The sequence below is a fragment of the Acinonyx jubatus genome, chromosome B3 (assembly GCF_027475565.1).
Source record: "Acinonyx jubatus isolate Ajub_Pintada_27869175 chromosome B3, VMU_Ajub_asm_v1.0, whole genome shotgun sequence".
NCBI lineage: Eukaryota > Metazoa > Chordata > Mammalia > Carnivora > Felidae > Acinonyx > Acinonyx jubatus.
The window spans coordinates 822,155-841,017 of NC_069386.1; the positions used below are offsets into that span (position 1 = coordinate 822,155).

An 18,863-nucleotide genomic window follows, 5' to 3' on the forward strand; every position below is an offset into this window, starting at 1 on the left:
TATCCAAGGCTGGGAGTACCACCCAATCCTTGTGTGTGCATGCCGGGGATGGTTAGATCCCTACCTCACACCAGATACATGAAATACCTAAATGTTCATAGAGAGAGTTCTCAGTAGACTGGAGAATATTGGTGAAAATTATATCTAAACTGAGAATGAGGAAAGCTTTATAATCGTAGCAGCAAAGACAAAAACCATAGAGAAAAGTATTGATAGATTTCACCCAAACGGAAACTTAGATAACTTCTGTATCTACAGACCCATTAAAAATAAAACTTAAAAGCAAAATAAAATAAAAGCGGGGGGATGCTCATAGCGTGCATGGTAATCACTCGTATCATCAGTGTATCAGGAGCTGTCAGAGATCGGCAGGGACAGAGGTGAGGCTGGGCTGAGCCCTGGATAAGGCCCCGCTGTGCAGGGGAGCTGCTGGCCACGTGGGGACGTGTTGACGGAATGACCCCTTTGTCTCCATCTGGAGTTCTGTCTCTGCACGTCCTGGTGTGTCTCGCGTCTGCCAGCGATCCCGTCTGCGGACAACAGAGCCAGCGTGTGGCCTCAGCGCGAGGGACCCATTTCACGGAGGAGCAGGGGGCGGCACACAGCAGCGGGGCTTTCCGAGTCCCGATTGGCCGGAAGGGGCCAGCCCAATAAAACAGCGGAGTTACCTGTTGTCACCTTAGTGGAGGCAGCTCTGGGACAGCGCCTGCCTGGGGTGTGCGGGGCCCCGGCTGCCGTGTGCACACCCCCCTCCTCTCCCCCCCCCCCCCCCCCCGATGAGTGATGGTTGGCGCTGTGCTGCCAGTGGCTGGAGCCCTTGGGTCTGGGGACCCACCTGAGAAAGGTGTGTTCCTTCCCTGTGAACTGAGTCACTGTGGGATCAGAGCTCGTTTCCCAGGTGCAGAACGTTCCTGTCAGGGGACACAGTAACTCTGACCTTGAAGCCATAATCTTCTCGCACCCACGGACCAGGAGGCAGAGAGAGGTGTCTTTCTGGTGTCCCTCAGTGGGGTCTCCGAGCAGCTGGCCCTGGCCCAGGGTTTGAGTGCAGATGCTTTATTTGAGAGGGGATTCCAGAAAATACCAAAGGGGACGGGGACATAAGACAGAAGAAGGAAGGAAGCCAACACAGGGTGTTATCGGGCAGGTTGCTGCTGTGGGGACCCCTGGGGGCTCAGGTGCCAACCTCAGAGCTGTCTCTGCAAGAGGGGCCGGGGCCCGGGGCTTTAGCTCCACACTCTGCACTGAATGGGAGCTGAGCAAGCTCCTCAGGCTGGAGGACCTCCCTGTCCCCGCCCCCTGTCCCCTGTCCCCCCTGTCGCAGCAGGGGGCACTGGTGTTGGAAGCAGGTGCCCCTGGGGACACAACAGCAGCTCTCTGGGCTCCGTGTTTGAGTGTGATCATCAGCACGCCTGGCCCGCTAGCTTTGGGGGATACCGGCCTTGCAGGGGTTCCGGGGAAGCCTGGCTTTTACACTGCGTCCTGAGCTGGCACCAGGCCGGTCCCAGGTTGTTAGTTTCTTTCTTTGCAGCTTCTGTGGCTGGTGACGCAGTATTATGCTTGTAACGACCATCGTCTCCTTGCTTTTCAAGCGTCAGAGCTAGTGCTGGACCGTGCACCCCCTCTCCCCACGTGGTACCTGGTGCCGGAACGCACACCCCCTCGCCCGGTGCACCCCCTCCCCCCAGGCACCCCCTCCTCCCGTGTTCCCCCTCTCCCCATGCATCCCCTCCCCCATGCGGTACCTGGGATGCTGGGGCACAGCTAGGGCAGCCACCACGCAGCGACCACGGAAGTTGGGTGCCTGTTGCCACCTTCAGTGAGGGACCCAATTCCAGAACGCCAGCCTAAGGGGCTGCTTCCTAGGGCCACTTCTGTTGCCAGATGTTCTAGTTTGGGTTCCCTGCAAAGCAGGGAGACTGGACCTTGAGGGTGAATAGTTAAGTTGGGAGGTGATTCCAGGAACCAGCAGCCGGGGTGAGAAAGTTAGACAGGCGAGGGGGCCCGTCCAGTGTGTGCGTGAGTGATCACAGGCCCCCCACCGCGGGCAGTGGGAGACCGCGGAGCAAGCCTCCCATCCCGGCCTCACTGGAGGGGCCGCGTAGCCGGAGACTGTCCCCCGGTGCCCGCTCCCCAGCACCCTTGACCTGGGCTCAGAGTGAGCCAAGCACCTCTCTGCAGCCAGAGGGTCTTGGGTGGGGGTTCTCCAGGCCTGGAGGTATGAGCCACCTGTGTGCACTGACAGCCGCACGCGTGCGGGATGTGTGTGATTTATCCTCATGACCACCAGGTGCTGGGTCGTCCTCCACAGCGGGGACAGGGAGGAGCATGTCTGGAGCCCCGAGGGTTCACTGGACTTCTGTGCTGCTCCCCTTCCCGGTGACAAGGTGCGTGGAGAGTTTTAGCCGCTGGAATCGCAAAAGGACGAGGCGGTAGAGGAGGCTCGGGTGACAAGCTGGGTCCCCCCACTGGGCAGGCAGCATAGATCCGCGTGCTGGTCGAGGTTGAGGGGGGTCTCCGGGTGGCAGGGGACGAGGAGGGGGATGGTTCTGCGTGCGTCCCACTTGACTCCTCAGAAGTCCCCTGGTGTTGAGCGCCGCTCCCCACAAAGGTGGCCAGATTGGTGGCCCGTCCCCGGGTTATCCTTCCCCGTTTCGCTTCCCTGTCCCTCACCTCTGCTTCCCCGGGGTTAGCTCCCAGTAGATGAACCTCCTGCCAGCCTCGGGCAAGCACAGGCGGGCCTGCTAGAGGGCCCAGGATGTTTGGGATACGTTTTATTAAGGGTCACTTCGGCGTCACTTCCTTTGTCCCACGGGAACCTGACTGATGAACTGTCACAACACGAAAACTCAGCACCCTTGCGAGCTCGCCCAGACCCCAGGCAAGGCGCTGCTGTCTGCTTGAAGGCTCCAGCGTGGGTGACCCCTGACCTCACCTGCACGTGGGTGTCATCGGTGGCATCGTAGAGGGTGACCCCCGGTCGGGCCCTGCTCGGGAGACCACCGTCTGCAGGACTTTGCCATCTCTGCATGTGCCACAAGCAGACGCTTTGTTCCAGACTTCTTCCTGACATGTCCACATAGTGACGTGTCTACCTGACGGGTAGAGAGCATCTCCCTCGGGAACAACGGGCAGGCCTGTCCCCTCCATTTAGAACAGATCCAGCTTCCTAAGTTCAGGGTTCCGCTCCTGAAATACGGTGTCACCTGCCACTGTTCCTGCCACCTAGACCTCTTTGTGTCACCCTGTGAGACAAAAAAAGGCGGCCACTGTGAGTCACAGAGCGCTCCGCCTCTGACCCAGGACGCTGGTCTTGGCGAGCACCTGTGGGGCTGTGATAGGCTGACTCGGTGGCTTGTGGGCGGGATAACATCTTAGTTCTTCCGGATTTGCATGTGCTGTTCCCGCCCTTGCTGAGACCCTCCCTCCATGTGGCTAACCCCCCACCGTGCTTTGCCCTCAGCCTTGGGTCACAAGGGTCACTCAACAACCACGGCACCAGTTTTCAGTGAGGACCTCCCGTGCGTCCAGCGCTGTCCCGAGTCCTGGAGACACCGCATATATACAGACACGGTCCTCACCCCGCTTTCCTCTGTGCCTCCGGCGTCCCCTCTGCTGTGACGCTCGCTGCATCAGGCGAACCGAAACTCACCAGCGATGCGTACTCTGTTCCCTCTAAGCGGAGACCAGCCTGTCCTTCCTGCAGGGAAACAGGTCTGTGAGTCTCTCTCACGTCAGCACCGCCGTCGCCGCCTCCCACTTTGAGGCTGGGAGCCCAGAGCCCGGCCCTCGGTGACCTTGGACTGGCCTCGTCCACTCGCACAGTGTCCACGCATTCATGCGGGATGGCGCCACCGGGCGCGTCCTGCCGAGCTGTTGGAGGCGTTGGAGGAGGTCCTGTGTGTAAAGTCCCTGACTTTCTGGGCAGTGACCACTCATCCTGTTCCAACCCAGTCCAGCCCTAGCCCAGCCCCCAGTCCCACCCTTGCCCAGCCCCCCAGTCCAGCCCCAGTCCAGCCCCCAGTAAGGACAGGTTGGAAAGGGGGAACCCAAGTGCACCTAATTGTCTACGTTTCTCCGATTTTGGACTCAGGGATGGTCTGACGTCACCTCCACTCTCACACCCTGATTTCCACACGGTCCACTCAGCCTACTCCCGCCCCATCGTTTGGTCCCGAACGGCCCCACCCTGAGGCCACGGCTCCCTGCGGCCCGAGGCAGACGTCCACCCCACCTATGCTGGGGCCACACAAACTTTGCTTCCGTGGCAACTGCGGTTGGTTGCAGTCGCTGACCTTTGAGGCCCCTTACAAATGTGCAAACTGTGTTGCACGAGGTGGCTTCACATCAGTGAGAGTGGGTTCCTCCTGCTCTTAAGCCACATCCTTGAGACATCTTACCTCCACTCCCCGCTTAGAAGCACCTCGGGCGCCTGGGGGGCTCAGTTGGTTAGGCGTCTGACCAGCTCAGGTCGTGATCTCGCGGTTCATGGGTTCGAGCCCCGTGTCGGGCTATGTGCTGACAGCTCGGAGCCTGGAGCTGCTTTGGATTCTGTGCCCTCTCTCTGTCTGCCTCTCCCGCGTTCATGCTGTCTCTCTCAAAAATAAATAAGTAAGCATTAAAGAAAGAAAAAAGAAAGAAAGGAAGACAAGGGGTGCCTGGGTGGCTCAATCAGTTAAGCGTTCGATTCTTGGTTCCGGCTCAGGTCGTGATCTCACGGTTAGTTGGACCAAGCCCCGTGTTGGGCTCTGCACTGATGGTGCCCAGTCTGCTCTCTCTCTCTTTCTCTCTCTCTCTCCCCCTCCCCCGACTCACTCTCTCTCAAAATAAATAAACAAACTTAAAAAAAAAAAGAAGTGAAATGTTTGTTTCTGGTGGACATTGGGGGAGTATAATTAAAAACAAATCCCAGCCCAGAACACCTTCACACAAAGGTAGAAGAGAAAGAAAACAATTTTCTTACTGAGTAACTTAAAGCGGCATGTGATGTGCACGTCGGGCGGTCCACCAGGAGACCGCAGGCACAGGAGTCCCCTTTACCTGGCCGAGCACGTCACCCGATGGCACACCTGCTCTCCGGTGACAAGACAGCAGCACTTGCTACTTGGGTGACCACCTGTATTCGCTAATCGGCTTGACCCAAAGGGAAAATGAACTTCCCGCATCTGACGGCCGGAGGTGGTTGGGCAGCCTGGGGGGCCTGCCCTCAGAAACGGGGGCAGGCGAGCGCCAGCTGCCCAGGTGATGCCATCTGGGAGAGACGGCCCGTCCTTCAGAAGGGCAGCCCTGGGTCTTAGAGCCGGCCAGGGGCTTGTCCAGCTTCTGGAGAAGATTGACACCCATTTCAACTCACAAGTTTTCTGAAGTAAAGGCTCCTAGAAGGGGCAAGGGGTGGGGGAAGTTTTTCTCGTCTTCAACAAGGGCACTAAGTCTCTGGATTTTAATTTGTATTTACCCTTAATACATGGAGACACCCCGGGCAAAACTCTGTTTTAAAATGGCTCTTTGAACAAGTCGATTCTGAGGTGTTTCTTTTTTAAAAAAAAATTTTAAATGTTGATTTATTCTCCAGAGACCGAGAGAGACAGAGCATGAGCAGGGGAGGGGCAGAGAGAGAGAGGGAGGCACAGAACCCAAAGCAGGCCCCAGACTCTGAGCTGTCAGCACAGAGCCTGATGTGAGGCCCCAACTCACGAACCAGGAGATCATGGCCCGAGCCGAAAGCAACAGTGGGACCCTCAAGCGACTGAGTCCCCAGTCGCCCCCAGAGGAAGGGCACACCACGGGATCACAGAGGGGAGGCCGTTCTCACTTCTTTCGCTTACTGTGTGCCAAGGAAGGTGAGGCCTTGGGAATCAGCCCTGGAAGTGGTCCCCTGACATCAGCCCTGGGAGACGCTGGTGTTCTTGGCCAGCTAACGTTGTAGGGTCTTTTTCTTTGCTTTTCAGAAAAACAAAAAATCACCTGAGTTTCAGACTCCGCCTAGACCTAACTCAAGGACGCATCGCGCCGGATGGGGACGTGGGAGCCTGTCGCAAATCCAGAGGGGGGGCGCCTGTGTGGATGACACCCAGGTGTGTGCAATGTGGCCTGCGTCTCTGTGCGTCACAGCCATTCATCCGTGTCCCTTACAGAAAACCCGTGTACGGTTGACCTATAACTCTCTGTGGCTCCTGCCTGAGAAAGGCCGGGGCAAGTCCAGACAGAAAGCTTCCAAGTTTCCTGAGAACTGTTCCTGCTTCCTCGTGTCCGTTGATGAGACTTGGAAAGAGACTCGTACTTCCAAGCCCAGCTTCCTGGCAGCCTGGCCTCCAAGCCCCTCGCACATTTCAGAAGGAGCACTTATGTACGGAGCTGTTGGGCCGTTCCGACTTTTATAAACGTGGGATAAAACTGTTTTGAGTCTTTGAAACAAAACCTAACCTCATGCAGTCTCCTGTTTCAGGGTTCCAGGTTCCCACTTTTCCAACATCTCCTGGCAGCCCCGCCTTCCTCCAGTCTTTGGGAAACACGATAACCTGATGTTAGAGGGATGTCCCAAGAGGGCCAAGACCTCCAGGTGGAACCAGAGACTCAAGCCAACGAGGTCCTTACCCAAGGGGCCATTGAGACCCAGGCTACCCTACTATTGGTATTCTGATGGAAGACAGAGAAGGTTCCAGAAGTAGGGACCTTAGCCCACACTGCTGGGATTTAAATCCCACTAACCTGGTGAGAGTTAGGGTCAAACCGAGTGTAACAAACCAGCTCCCGCCAGGCCCCAGGCCCTTGAGGCCTCTGCAGGGCAGGGCTTGATCCGCAGCGGCAGTCTGGGCCCCGAGTTACACGTCTGCCCAAGGACCAGAGGGGGCTTGAGACGTTTTGAACATAAAGGATCCGAATTCATCGCCAAGCAGAAGTTGCCAGAAACTCCTATTAGGAAGCAAAAGAACTTCAAAATGCTGTACTACTGTGGGGGAATTTTAAACTAGCACATTTCCCTAAAGTAGACTTTCTTCTGAGAAATGACTTCTTTTCAAGACCATATGGCTGGAGCACACTCCGTGTACAATAACACGCTCGGTTCTGGTGACAATGAAGAAGCTGTTGAGATGGGAACCATGAGCACACAGGTGCCACAGTCACCGAGAGCCGGGAGTTACGGTTTTCGGCGGCCTCTGAGGGCCCGAGATGGCTGCTCTTGGCCTGCTCGGCTCGGGGCTTGGAGAGGAACGGACGAGGAATGAGCGGAAGGGTGGCAGGGGGAACAGGGTGAAGAGAAGGAAATGATATAGAGAAGGAGAGAAAGAGAGTCTATTTTTTTTTTTTTTGATGAAGTCATCGGACTGTCAAAGGAAGTTACTTTAAGGACAGACTCTGGTTTTCAAGGGAGCAGGGGTCTGTGTGGACCTGGTCATCCACACAGGGCGCTGCCTCCGGGTAAACTCCCCCTTTGGAGCTGGAGTCGCAGACACCGAGCTCATGGGAAGCAGAGGTGGGGAGAGGGAGGCCATGGGGGTGGGCTGGGCACTGGTGGGTGAATGTCTTTATTTACTGGAGCTGAGCCTCCACTGCCAGCCTCCCTAGACTGCAGACACACGCCCAGGAGTCTGTCCTTCAGGGGAAAAAGAAATACCCTGGAGGGCTGTCTCTAAAGACACTGAGTGGCTGGAGCCAGAAACGTCCCACCTGATAGGGCGGAGTCACCCCTGCGAATCACCAACTGCTCCTGCTTATTGCCTCCTGCATATGCAGAACTCACTCTCTGGCTTTCTTTCTGTTCTGTTACATATGAAGGGAAATCCTCCAGCATGAAAGAGAGAGACTGAATAAGCAGACAGCATGACCCTGGAAAAACAGATGAACTGGGGGGAGCAGAAGGGAGATTAAAAAAGCAGCATATCCCAGTTATTCTCTAGAAGATGTATTCATTAACCAAGAACAGGACGTCATGAAAAAGTCATGCTCATGAAAGAAGGCGTGTAGACATTAAGACTGACGTTGCCCGGAGACGGCTCCGAGGAACAGCGAGAGGACCTGTCCGAGGAAACGCTGTAGGAAGCTGAAGATGAGTGGAAGGAAGAGAGGAGGGATCCAGGTGAGGAGGCCAACATCCGAACAATGGGAGCCCCGGGAAGTGGAAACGGGGAGAGCAGAGGGAAGAACGCGGTTAAAAATCCAAGGTTCTTTCCCTGAACTGAGGCCACAGAACTCTTGATTGCAAGGGCTTGTTGGGGGGGTGGGCGGGGGGGCAAGAACGAGGGAGGAAGGAGGCCGCCACCCAGCCACATGGCTGCACCATAGCCCACCCCAGGAAGAGCTGGGAGAGCTCCAGACATGATGCGGGTCAGCTGGAGAATAACAGGACTCGGATTAGCCATGGCTGTGTCACCCACTGTGCTGGGTTCTGGAAGCCATTAGAGCCCTGCCTTCTATGTTTTGAGGGGGAATTATAATTACAATTTTTTTTAATGTACGAATCCATTAAAAAATAGTAAACACATTACGTGTTAATATAAATGACAATTTCATGAAAGACAGCATTCTGGAAATCTCTTTAACGTCTGGCTTAGTAGATGAGGCCAGAGGGTCCTATCTGTTTCTGCATTTAGTCTGTTATGATTTCTTGTTTTGGTTGAGGAACAAGGATTTTAACCTGGGCATGAGAAGGTGGGAAGAGGTCATGTCAGATGTGCAGGGACTCTGAAACCTCACAAAGCTTAGAAGCTATTTGAGAACATGCCTGAGCAAAGAAGAAAGGAGCAGACCAGGAAAGGCGGTGGGGCTGGGGAGCACCAGACGGGATCCCCCTGGAGATCGGTGAAGAGGAAGCCAGAGGGTGCTTAGAGCCACTCCGCAAGGGAGGTCCCTGGGGGAGAAAGGAACTCGGTCGACCAGGTTATATTACGGAGCGTGTGAAACAAAAGGAAATAGCGATAATAGGACACAGAGCGTCATTGGAAACCGCAGGACGAGTGAGCGGCAGCCTGTGGGGCCCGGCTGTGCTGTCCGGTGTCGCGGGACCGCAGACACCGGCCAGTGTCAGCATCTGGCCACGTCCCGCAGACAGAACAAAGGCAACTTGAGTCCTGGGATGGAACAGAAGGGTCCGGCTGCCGGTGTTCAAATGCAGCGGAGACAGCGCGGCGGGCAGAGGCGGAGGGGGGCAGGTGTTCGACAGGGCAGGAAGCCGTGTTGGCTCGTGGCTCAGAGTTACAGAGGTCATCCAGGTGGAGGTCCAACTAGTCTAACATCAGGACGTTGCAGAGGGTGGAGGCGAGGGGGGTTTCGGGCAGCCACATCCTCATCCAGCACGGCAGCCGGCTGGCAAGTCAAGAAACAATGGTGGACGCCTGCCATTCTGTACTATGGAGGTAAGAGCCAGGGGAGCCCAGAACACAGGACGAGGAAAGGCAGGAGGTTGCTGCTTTTATGGACCGTGTTTTAAAATTAACTTCAGAAAAAATAAATAAATAAAAAATAAAAAAGAAATAAAATTAATTTCAGGACATAAAGAAAAAGAAACAGACTTGTGTGGGCCAGGCCACCGACAACCACGTCAAGTTGGCCCAGTTCGTCCTTGTCTTGTTTGGCGACATTGAGGTTGGGGAGGGAGGAATCAGAATCTGGCCTGTTTTGTTTCAACCTACATCTCAAATCTGGATCAGAATGCTCCGGAAGAGCCTTCAGGATCGTGGTATGCAAATGAAGACCCACTCTTTTTCAAATAACATCCTTCTTTCTTATTGAATCTTATCTCTGTAGGAGGGTTGACAAATGTTCCCTATTATCAACCACAACTTCATATACTGTCAGTGGAGGGCTGTGGAGGGTGCTGCTAGTCAGGGGTGGGATGGGACAGAAGATGATGTTCTCTCTTACAGCAGCGTCAGTGGGGTCCATGACTGCCAAAGACACTCCCAGAAAAGTTTGATACGTCACCTGCTGCCATCTTGGTGAATGCCTTGGACGCTCGGTCCAGATACTAAAGGAAAATCAGTTCTTCAGACGCAGCACAGGAATCAACCCTGAGGCTTACCTGCAGCTCCTTAATGGAGGGGGCAAAGGGCACAAAGAAAGTGGCCTCTAAGATACCCCATTTCACCCAAACTGGCAGGTCCTAAGTCCGGCAACCGAACACATTGAGAATAACCATGCTGGTGTGCCAGGTGTCAACAGGGAGCCTGGAATGCCAAGAAAAGTCCCACATTGTCTGCCTGGAACAGGTGTCTCATTGTCATCTTGTGGAGACCAGAGAATCCTTCCAAGCCAAGCTTGTTCATCATGAAGTTCATTGAGTAGTAGTTATTTAGAGTTAACTTAATGAGATCTGGCGGGTGGGGGGGGGCGGAGAGAAGGTTGAGAGAGGTTTATTGGTCCCAATTGGATTTAACCATGAGGTAGCCTGTATGCCTCTGGGAGCTGACCTCTGTAACTCTCAAAGGTATGGAACTTTGGGGTGCTGGGGGGCTCAGTTGGTTAAACGTCCAACTTCACGACTTCCGTGATCTTGCGGTTTGTGAGTTCAAGCCTGGCATCGGGCTCTGTGCTGACAACTCAGAGCCTGGAGCCTGCTTTGGATTCTGTGTCTCCCTCTCTCTCTGCCCTTCCCCACTCAAAAAAAAAAATACATATGTATATATAGATAGATAGATAGATAGATAGATGGATAGATAGAACTTTGGCCATTACATGATTTAAGTTTCCAGATGTGGATTTCTTGGCTGAAAAATAGACTTTGATGATTGTCGTGGGCATTGACCACATATTACAGACGCTTAGAACCTTTTGAGTCATGTTGCTACATTCAGAGAATTACAGCCTTACAAACCCCATCTTTTTTCCCTGAGGGAGAAACTTGGAAACTCATTTCCCCGCTGGCTTGGCGTCCAGGATGCGGGCACATGACCTTACAATCAGACTCGTGTCCTTGAGGTTCTGATGTGAGAGCGAGGTGAGGAATGGCTGGGGTGGGGGGGGCTGCCCAGGCATCTGACTTTTGGGGTGAAGCCTCTGCAAGGCGGGGCGGCACCTGGGGCAGTGGGGTAGGGGTTTTGTCGACAGGAGAGGTGCGGTTTTGAAATTTTTTTTTAACGTTTATTTATTTTTGAGACAGAGAGAGAGAGACAGAGCATGAATGGGGTAGGGGCAGAGAGAGAGGGAGACCCAGAATCTGAAACAGGCTCCAGGCTCTGAGTGGTCAGCACAGAGCCTGACGCGGGGCTCAAACTCACAGACCGCGAGATCATGACCTGAGCCGAAGTTGGACGCTGAACCGACTGAGCCACCCAGGCGCCCCAGGAGAGGTGCAGTTTTGGTCATTGATCTAAGAACCTCAGATTCAAGTGTCAGCTTTCTCAAAGCACCCGGCGAGCGATGAACTGTCCTTCAGTGGACGCCTTTGCTGGGTCATCCGCTGGACACACTGTTGCTGATGGGTATGGTGGTCTGTGCTGGTCAGAAGCACCAGGTAACTGCCAGACCGTTCAAATGCCATGAACCCGTTCGTAATTGGGCAGGGCACGTGACTGAAGTTCCACGTCCAGTTTTAGACAGTGCCCCAAAGCCCGATACACTGACATTTTATTAGGTTTTCAAACCAAACGCTAGCTAACTTTGAGTCTGAATTATGGTGGCAGAAACGTCTGACAATATAATTATGATCATACCTCTTAGCTGTCTCACGTTGTGCAAAAACAGATCCTTATTCCCCAAGGAACTTCTGGAGAATGGGGGGGCTCTTCTGCCTGGGTGGTTATGAAGGGACTAAGGTTTGGATATCTTAGAAGATATTTTCATCGTGTTATTTTCCAGTGTACTTAAATCAAGTTGTTCTTTAAAAATTTCCAAAGAAATTCAGCTTCAGTAGGAGAACGTACCACAAGACTGTACCCAAAGTCAGCACAGTCCAGCATTTCTAGGATTATCTCTAAGTGACAAAAATAACAACAGAGGGGCTTGAATTCAAAGGCCAATGAAAGACTTGGCAGGATTTCTATTGCGGGAATGTCAGCTCAAAGAAGACACCGGAACATTTTTTTCTTTGTTTTTTCTGGCAGAATATCAGAATTGTAAAGGAGTTTATGTGGTCTAATAGCCTAAAACTGGCAGGGTGGGTCTGTGTTTGCTCAAACTGGAAGGAGACTTCCAGGACCCCTTAGTTACACAGTTAGGGGAAAAGGTTCAGAAGGAGAGTCCTCTCCCAAGCCCCCCTAATACATGGTCATGGGGAATAATGGGCAAGGGAGATGTTCTCAGGGTGCAAAGTTTGGGACATCCTTAGTGACAGACCAAGGAATTCACTCCATGGCCACACAGTGGAGTCTGTGTAATCCTCGTGAGGCAGCGTGTGGCTTACACCATTCACTCGAGACTGTGCTCACTGTTTTCCGCTTTTCCAGTTTTCCACGTGTGCGTGCGTGCATGTGTGTGTGCACATGTGCACGTGTGTGTGCGTGCATGTGTGTGCCAGTATTCCTCCGCTACTGTGTACCGAGCGTGTTTGGAGCGGGTAAACGATCGTCTGATCATAGGAGCTGCATCCAGATCTGATGGACAGAAATGTACAAGGTTGATGCATATTTGACGCATGTGGGATCGTTGCGCTGTGTTAGGTAGGCATTTAAAAATTGCGTGTGTGGGAAGAGGTGTGTGTGCATGCGCACATGTGTGTACACACACTGGGGACGTCAGGGGTGGGGTGTACCAGGCTGTGCTCTGGTTTCCGACTCTCCCGCGTGGTTGCCGTATCCTTCCTCTGATAAAAGTAATCCACTTTTTCTTTGGAAAACGACCTCTGCCTCAAACTCTGGTGTGTGGATGAGGTGGTTAATCATGGCCGCTAATGTTACTTTGGCCACAGAGTTGGGGCACTTGAGCCAGGTCTGTGCCGCCAGGAGTGGGCACGCTCTGGACCACAGGGACTGTTTCAAAGATGAGCATTTGTCGCACACCCGGCTGTCAGAGTCCTAGCTGAGGCTTTTCAGCTCATGGAGAAGATGGTCCCTTTTCCACCAGCCTTGGAGGGGGTGAGCCTGCAGCTCAGGCCGCCAAGCAGCCCGCCCCCTGCAGAGGACGTGCCTCAGCAGGTGTCTGTGGAGTGCCGAGTGAGTGCCAGGCCCTGTGCCGAGTGCTGTGAATGCGTCGTCTCATCCAATCTGCGCAGCGATTCTATGAGATAGGATTTATTGTATCCTCCCCCCCCCCCCCCGAGCAACGGGGAAATCAAGGCAGAGAGAGCCGAGGATAAATCACTTACATTCGTGGTGCAGCAAAGACCCACATTCAGGGAGTGTGACTTTGCAGCGACACAGCCCTGCTGGGCAGAGCATAGGAAAGCCGAGGGCAGGAAGAACCGGAAGGGGGGCGGGAAGGAGGCTGAAGCGTCGATTAGAGGAAGCTGAGACAGGCAGAACCGAGGGACGCAGAGACTCTAGCGAAACACGGGAGCCAGCTGCGCACAGGGCTGTGCAGGTGCTGACCGCCCTCAGGGCTCTGCATGAGTTCGGGTGGGTTTTCGTCACCTGTCACGGCCCCACGGCACATTCTGTTTTCCACCAGAAGGAAACGTTCCACGCTTGGGATGTCTGACACAGCAGCCACCAGCCACACGTGGCTATCGAATCACTAAAATGTGCCTAATGCACCGAGGAGCCGAACTTTTAGTTTTGTCATGTTCTAATTAATCAAAATTGAAAGTTAAGTAGCTGGCAGGTCCTGTGTTGGACAGCACTGGTCTGGAGGTCTCTGTTCTCAGAGCCCTGCATTACTACACACGCAGGGCTGGAAACTAGTTTTTACAACCCAAGAAACTGGAAAGATAACGAAAAGCGAAAGTAAGGAGACGAAAGGAAGGGTTCACAAAAATGAGGAAAATTACTGGCTCAGAAAATAGGACACTAGCACATAAACCCAAAAGCTAGGTAACTTGAAAGAAAAACGCACTCGTGATGAGGGGGGCAAGACGCCCGCCAACCTGCACAAGGCCAAAGGGGAAAGCACAATCATACAAAATTAGAAGTGGAATTGGGAAATAATCACAGGTACAGACAAAATCACATTTTAAGAAAACGCTTCAATTGTCTTCATGCAAGTAAATAGGAAGAAATTGGACTACTTTTTCTAGGAGAATGTCAGTTTCCAAAACTGATTGTGTCCTAGGTGGAAAATCTAATCCAGCCCGACGGCCCGTCATGGAGGAAGCGGCCTGCCCGAGTGGACTCTTCAATAGCCTTCTAGCATCTCATCCCACATCCACTCATTCCTCGCTGCCCACTGCTGGGCGTTTGAGACTTGACTAGTGCCTTTCAAACAAAGTGTGAGTTCCGTGCAACTTGGCGGAAAGGAGAACCCCCAACTCCTTAAAGGGTATCAGAGGACATTTCACATTGAGCTTAATGCCAACGTGATATGGATTCAGATCCGATGAGCCGTGATAAAGAATTATAGAGGTAAACTTGAGGTACAAAGATCGATACAAAATCCTGAGAAAATACTAACAAGTAGAAATGATGACAAGGAAGACATTTCCACTAATGGGACTCATCACAGAAGTTAGAGATGGCCCAGTACAGGGTCACGTTTCCTTACACTTCATTTATTATCGCTCTTGATTTTACAGTGTTTTCATGAAATAGAAATTGAGGAAACGCCTACAAACAGGTATTTCCTCAACAGGACAAAACTATACCTCAAGCCAGAAGTCAGCATGATTCTCACTGACGTAAACCGGTTGACGAGAGTGACATCCAGAAGAAGACGTGGGTAGTTTTCCTGGGCTGCTCAACCATAAGAAAAGACATAGCGGTGTAAAAATTTTAAGGAAAGAGACAAAATTGGTTTTTTTTCATGATACATGGAAGGATGCTTATGTAACTAGAAAGCCCAAGGAATCGACTGAAAAACACTGGTAGAAGCAATAAGAGAATCCAGCTGCTGGTTTCCAATCGATACACAAAAATCGATAACTTTCCTAAACGGAATAGCGTTTCGCTAGTTAATATAATGCACAGAAACACGTCAAAACATGCAGACTTTCATTCCTATTTAGCGAATCAAATGAAAACAAGTACTCTTTCTTCACTTATGATAAAGTCGAGACAATGGACAGTAGCTAAAAGTCTAGGGAAATAGACGTTGTTATAAAATACCAGAGAGAGAGCCAGACCGGTACAGCTTCTTTTGGGGGCGAGGAAACATTACGTAGCATCATAACCATAATCCCACTGTTTCGCTTTGCTCCCCCACATCTAGGGGTTAACCCAACACCTAGCTTTCACGTGCAAACACGAATATGCAAGAGTGTTTCCTGCAGCCCGGTTTGAAGTGCCAATACGTGTAAAATCAGAAATGTCCAGCAAAGGGAGGGGGGAAGTTATATGTGTTTGGAATGGAATACTACACGGCTGTTGAGAGGAATCTCCACGTGCAGATATGGAACAATGCCCGGCACGTATGTTAAAAAGGGAAACCCCACAAGACATTGAGCAGTGCCCGCGGTCTGTTCCCACTCGCGTCAAGAAAAAAGAGATCTAGCGATAATAATTCCTGGAAGATAAAGAACCTATTAGCAGGTGACCAGAAGTGCAGACAAGAGGAAAGCCTTGCTTCTTTCGTAATGTGTCAGCCTTCTACCGCGGGCACGTATCATCCTCAATTAAAATGACCAGCGTATCGATATATGAATGAATGCAGCCCCCATCTGTCATCTGTTCATCCTTTTGTTTGTTTATTCACAAAGCGTGTCCTGAGCCTCCTCCTGCTGGGCCCGGGAGGGACAGCAGGGAACAAAAATGTATGTTCTGGTTTCTTCCAGCGTGAAGTCTAGGCTAGGGCTTTGCTACTCAAAGTGTGGTGCCTGGACCGGCAGCACGGACATCATCTGGAGCTTGTTCGAAATGCAGCATCTTGGGCCTCACCACACACCTGCCTTTGAGTCAGCCTCTGCAGCTTAGCCAAGTCCCCAGGGGGGTCCTCAGTGGGGTTTGCAAGCACGGTTCGAGGGACCATTCCCGAATACTGCACCCTCGCTAGCTCACGTACAGTTTCTGGACCAGGAGAGAGAGGGCATATTCGGAGCTCGCTGGGAACACGCTGGGTGTGCTCAGAGGACTGTGGGGGACGGAGGTTAAATACCCACGGCCCAAATTGCGCCATAACTTGACATTAATCCTTGTGCCGACTTGTCTCTCACGAGTTAACCACAAAATAGCTTTGCTGTGCTGTTGCTACGGCAACGGGGTCTAATAGCGCTGTTACTTTTCCCATTTCCAGATCCCGCAGCCCAGTCTCCCTGTCTCCAACCAAGCCTGTTTTCTGTTCGCCAAAGTTGAAATCAAACACCTGGCCGTGGGGGCAGTCACAGTCCCCGCGTGACGCCGCAGGTGTGTTCTCTGCCTACCTTTGCATTCATTTCAGACCGCCGGGCTACGCTCGGCTGATCCCCGCCTTCAGAACAGCCATCCCTTCCCCCAGAGAGAAGAGCTTCCTTGAAAATCGTACATTTTCATTTTAAAATGTCTGTAGTATTTGTTTGGTGTATATGGTAAAAAATGAGAAAGCGCAAATCAGCGGGACAAAAATGCACCAGCTCTCCAAGTGCATGCGTGTATCTCGCTTTTAGCGCCTGTGGATTATTCCAGGCGGGAGAAGAGAGGTGGTGCGCGGCCCCACATCCTGCGAGCCTACAAACCGCGGGGATTCTCATCCCCCCTTCTCCCGAGTTATAAGGCAGGTGCTGGCCACACTCCTTTCCTTGCGGCGCTGACAGCCTCCATTTGTCCCGAGTAGTATTACAGCCTTTCCGAAGTGCCTTCACAGGTACACGGGGTGTAGACACGAAGCCACAGTCGTCCTTGCCCAAAGGACAGTGGCTGGAAATGCAAGCACAGACACTCCATATGGTGGGGGCCAGTCTCTTAGACCGGACCATACGTCAGCTCCTACTAGACCTTCCCTGGAGCTGCCTCCTCCCCCTTGTTTGTTTTGAAACAAATGTCTAGGGACTTTGGGGACGAGGGGGTCGTGTGCACCTTGATCCCGGGCAAGGCTCACCCATTTGTGGATGTGGTCACGGTGGTCCCAATAAGTCACACGAGGTCTTACAGCAACCACACTGATGGCAGAGGGGACGTCAGGTAGCTCTTCTGGGTCTCCTGTCACATCAAGAAGAAATGTAACATTTTGTCAGATTACCACATATGGCAGCAAAGTGTGCACATGTTGTGTGTGTGGCTCGGTGAAGCTTCACATATGTGCATACCCGTGTAAACACCACCTACATCAAGACATAGAACGGGGCCACAGACTCCCTCATGCTGTCTCCCAATCAATATCCCCACCAAAGAAAGTCACCATCAGCCTAGATTCATTCTGCCTGAACTCGTGATTCTGAGCATCTCAGGAGCTGCTCCTGCCACGGCCGTTTCACACGTGAGCAATTTGTGACCCTCATCGAGTAACAGCAAAACCATCTAGTATGTCACGACTGCTGCCTGAATGCCTGTGCACGTGCACACGTCACTCAGTGCTCACGCCTCCGTGCGGCTAACACTTTCCCACCCGGTGTCTATGGACATCTATCCATCCACCCATCCATCCATCCATTTAGCCATTCAATCTTCTACCCACCTTCCGTCTGTCTGTCTATCTATCTATCTATCTATCTATCTAATCATCTGTCTATCTTACCGGGTTTTAACCTTCACAATGTGGGGCTGATTAAGCAGTGTCTGGAAGGTTGTTTATTTGCGTCTGATGCCGGGCCTTGAATCCCACAGAGCAGGCCATGGGGGAGGGGGCTGGAAGGAAAGTAGGGGAGAGTGAGACCCAGCTGGACCCCGTAAGCCAGAACTGTGACCAGCTATCCTGTTTTTCTGGGACCGAAGGTGTTCCCAAGATGCAATACTTTCACTCTTGACATTGGGCAAGTCCCTGAGGGAGGAGGAGGTCACCCCAGCTGCAAACCGAAGGACTGCGAGCTGTGTCAGTCCATGCTGCCTCAAGCCTCGATGGGGCCTCTCCTGGAGCTGGATACAGACCTGGCCTGGAAGACACAGAAACCGAGGGGGTCGAATGCAGGCCCCACACCAAAGAGGGGGGCCGGCAGATGGTGCCGCCCTGTGTGAGCCCTGATTACAGGCTGTGGTTCAAGGGCTGCGTGTGTGCCCGGCACCCACCGGCGGGTGAAAAGGTTTCTTGGCCTGATGACGCGGCAGGGGTCAGCCCAGCCCTGCCCCAGGACCCCCAGCAGCCCCAGGACATGGAGACAGACTGGGGTGGAGGCCCGGCTCCCCTCCCCCCCCCCCCCACCGGGGCAGGGGCAGTGGGAGGGCTGCTGAGTCAGGGCAGTGGTGCAGCCGAGGGGGCAGAGACTCCTCGGGGTTGTCACCTGCCACATGTCCCTCCCCCAGAGTGGCAGTTTTCAGAGAAGGGCTTTAAGACACTGGTCTGCCAGCCTGGGCCCCGGGTGTCAGCGGCGGGTTTTTGAGCATGAGGACAGTCCCAGCAGAGAAGGAAACAGAGCAGTGACCTCACTGCCCACTGTGCTGCCCACGGCTGCACCAGTTTCCCAGAGTTTGGTGCTAAATTTAGAATCCAGCTTCTTGGACTGTGTTAGGTTGGAGGAGGAATCCAGGGCCGATGAGATTCACCTGCCAGTCACTGCCTGACTGGCAGGGGCCACCACCCATGGGGACGGCACAGGACACTGTCAGTGTCCGTGTGTGTGCCCTTGTCCTGGGCCACTCCCCAGGTCAGGGCTGTGTGGCCACCAGGGCAGGTCCCTGACCTCTACTGTGGGGCCGGAGGGCCTCGAATAGGGCTGCTGCCTTGGATTGACAATGATCTTGTGGGTGGAGTCAGTTCCAACTTTTCATCTGAAGCTC

General features: G+C 53.2%; 1 protein-coding gene and 1 long non-coding RNA gene across 4 annotated transcripts in view; one reads left to right on the top strand and one right to left on the bottom strand.

The window, feature by feature from the left end:
- Window positions 1-1,800, top strand: part of TBC1D2B (TBC1 domain family member 2B) — a 334,347-nt gene extending 332,547 nt beyond the window's left edge. For all 3 annotated transcript variants that reach the window (XR_008298880.1, XR_008298882.1, XR_008298881.1), the window contains exon 14: window positions 1,785-1,800. The gene's annotated coding sequence lies outside the window, so the exon portion shown is untranslated. The remainder of the gene's footprint in view (window positions 1-1,784) is intronic.
- Window positions 1,801-15,680: 13,880 nt separating this feature from the next.
- On the bottom strand, window positions 15,681-18,168 carry LOC128315835 (uncharacterized). The gene is made up of 2 exons (XR_008298884.1): window positions 17,668-18,168; window positions 15,681-17,132 (listed from the first exon to the last, which is right to left on the bottom strand). It is a non-coding gene; the product is annotated as an uncharacterized LOC128315835 (long non-coding RNA).
- Between the last annotated feature and the right edge of the window lie 695 nt (window positions 18,169-18,863).